The sequence below is a fragment of the Brassica oleracea genome, unplaced genomic scaffold (genome assembly GCF_000695525.1).
Source record: "Brassica oleracea var. oleracea cultivar TO1000 unplaced genomic scaffold, BOL UnpScaffold01121, whole genome shotgun sequence".
Lineage (NCBI taxonomy): Eukaryota > Viridiplantae > Streptophyta > Magnoliopsida > Brassicales > Brassicaceae > Brassica > Brassica oleracea.
Window position 1 is genome coordinate 1 of NW_013617683.1, and position 3,442 is coordinate 3,442.

The window sequence follows — 3,442 nt, forward strand, 5'->3', positions numbered from 1 at the left end:
TTTTGTTTTTGGCAGGCAAGTAGGTAATGGAAGGAGCAAAAGCTAAGTGCACATAAAAACCTAAAAGGAAGTAAGAGGCAGTCTGCTGCTGTTTGGTTCAAGCTCCGTTGTTGGTTGGGGGAGAGATGATATGTTATTGTAGGTGTGTTTTTGATGTTTATTTTAGTCAGATGCTCTCTCTCTCTCTCTCTCAGTCGGTGTGTCTCAGTGAGATAAGATGAAGTATATTCGTGACATTGTTGTAGGAACTAAAACAACAGTTTTATTATTGCCAAGTATCATCATCATCTTCCCTGACTCTATTTCATCCTCTCATCAAGTATATAGATACATTTGTTTCACATGTATTAAGATTATGAACATACGACTGAATTATTACACAGTTGTGATATTTGATTAGTTTTATTGCAATACAAGAAGCTGTTACAGGAGCAAAAGCTTCTTGTATTGTCTAAACAGGCTGGGCATGCCACTTCTGAATCTTGTCTAAACAGTTGACTAACGTCTTGGCTCGGTTTTGGAATCCCCTTGAACTGAATCTTGTTCTCTTTGTTCTACGGTCATGGATCAAGTGAACGGGAACTGGAATCTCCCATTTGATGAACTCCTTGTACCATGTGTACAATGTTGTTTTGGGAGCAAGAACCAAAGGCCTCTTCCCACGGAATATCTTCAAGTAGCTTGCGAGAAAAGCTATGATGAGAAATGTTTTGCCTGCTCCTGGGGTATGAGAAACCACACAGCCACCCATCTTATCTGAACTTGGATCCATCATCGAAGGAACCACTGACCCGGCTAGGTTTCTCCAGGGAAACTCGAAAGCTTTCTTCTGGTGCATGTGGAGTTTTCTCTTAAGCTGTGGTATTAGTGACCAAACGTTCTCACTTTCTTCAGGTGAAGGAACCTCTAAGGAAGCCACCGGCATAGTGAAACTGCGTCTCTCATCTCCATCTTATTTCACCTTAGTGTCTCTGTCTTCTTATATCACAAAATAGTAAATATGATAAAGACCGATTCTAAAACAAAACATAAGTATATATTAAAATATGAACTATGTTGAATGTCCTTGCTTAAACCTTTGCATGAAAGATCTTCTATTCCTAAAAAGATAAATGAATCTTATTATATAAAATTTGGTTTTTCAAAGTTGCTAATTAACATGATCGTGACACATGGTAATAAAATTTTTAAGACGATGACATGTGTTAAAATCTATCATAATTAATAAGATAAATATAATAAGGTAATAACACAAAGAAATTATTTAGTAGAAATTTTTCTAAATCCTAAGCAAAGACAAAACAAAAGATTATTTGATAGTTTTTATTTGACAGTAATTATTTTTCTAAAATTCTTTTATTTTTCCTTTTTATAAATCTTAAACAAAAAATATCTGTAAGATAATTTATTTAATACTAACTTTTGTTTTTTCTAAAATCATAAAGAAAATATAATTGTAAAAAACTATTTGATAGTAATTATCCTTTTATAAAATCTTCTACAAAAAGAAAATTGTTAAAGAGTGTTTAATTGTAGTTTTTTTTTTCAAATCTAAACAAAAAATTTGTAAAGGAAATATTTCTGTATAGATAATAAACTTTCCTATTTAAATAACCGTCTTTCGTCGTTCACATGGATGCGGAGTTACCAAACTGGTTTACAAAGTCAATATGAGTCTGTAAATGTTTTGTTTGCTCTAAAAAAATAAAATAATAAACTTTCCTATTTAAATACTAAATTTTCTGTTTAAGAAATTATAATCCAAAAAGGATTACAATTATTCACATCTAAATATAAGATACTCTCCTATATTTTGTCACAAAACAATATTGCTTAAAATCAGAAACTCTCTCATACAAGAAAAACATTAGCTGCGTTTCTTTTCTTGATATAGCTTTAAATTGTTTTATCATTATCCTTACTAGAGACTGTCATAATTATCATAAAATATGACGTTGCTGTGCGTAACTTATTGGCACAACTACGTGTGTTTGTTCTTATAAAGTTGGTTATGCTGTCATAGGTAAGTTAATCTCAACATCAATTTATTATGTTACGTCAACAACAATTAATCAATGCAGTATAAATGATTTATTTAGATAACAATTTGAAAATCAACAACGATTGTTATGATTTTGATTGTTATCAGGGTTTAGTCAAAAGTTTAACTAGACCCTTCTTACAATAAGACTATGTTTGAAAAAAAAATTATATTTACTATTTTCTAACTCAAATTTTTTATTTAATTTTTTATCAAGAATTATCAAGGAAACAATAAATTCAGAAGGTTATTTAACACTAAATCCGTTAGAAATATTAAAAGGTAAGAAATTTGAAAAAGAATAATGAACTTGGAAAGAATTTTCTCATACTTAACAAAAAGGTAATTTTTTTTTTTAAATCTTTTGTAATTATTATTAAAATTAACTTTTTATTATATAGGAAAATAAAGTCAACGTTGTGTGCATTATTCTCTTCTTCAAAAGTTTGGAGATGAACTATGTGAAGGAATTCTTATCGACATGCATCGTAAATTTTAATGTGCACGATTGCAGTAAGAACTATAAAGTCTTCGATCATAAATTTAGATAAGAGTGGCTGAGAGAACAACAACTGCATGTGTGAAACAACTATTACCTCAAATACTTCGTGAAAGTTTTCGATTTCAACTATGAAGATTTTTCTCAAATTAAAGATACACGAAACAACATAGATGATAATATTCACGCATTAATATATATACATGTGTATCTTTTTTTGGGTCAAAATATATACATGTGTATCTTATTATATAATCTTATTATTATATAATCTTATTTTGTTACAGATGTAATCAATATATCAATAATATGGAAAAAGCTGATGTTTGTAGTCAGACTACACCTGTTCTCTGAAGAGTTACTCTAACTTTATTGTTAAGAAAGTATTTTTCTATTCATAACTAGGGGTGGGTGTTCGGGTAGCCATTCGGGTTCATTTCGGGTCTATTCGGATTTTGGGTTTCGGGTTTTCGTAGTCACAGATTTCAGAGCCATTCGTGTATTTTTTAAATTTTGGTTCGAGTTCAGTTCGGATATTTTCGGGTTCGATTTGGGTTCGGATAACTCATTTAAATTATTTTAAAATTTTAAAAATTCATTATATACTTTAAATTTCTCAAAATCTATAAACAAAATAATATATAACATATAAATTTGAATAACATATGTCAAAATACCTAAAATACAAAAATAAGTTTGGTTTGGTTTGAATATTTGGATAGAGAATCAATAGATATTTAAATACTTTTTGTTATGAACCAGATTGTGGATGGCTCATAACCAAGAGATTATGTTGTTAAAAAATTGATTAAATCCGATAGGTTGCTAGCTTGCTTTGCTTATATAATCCGATAGGTTGATAGATTGATTGAGGTTTACTTGTTTAAAATCCGAATGATCTG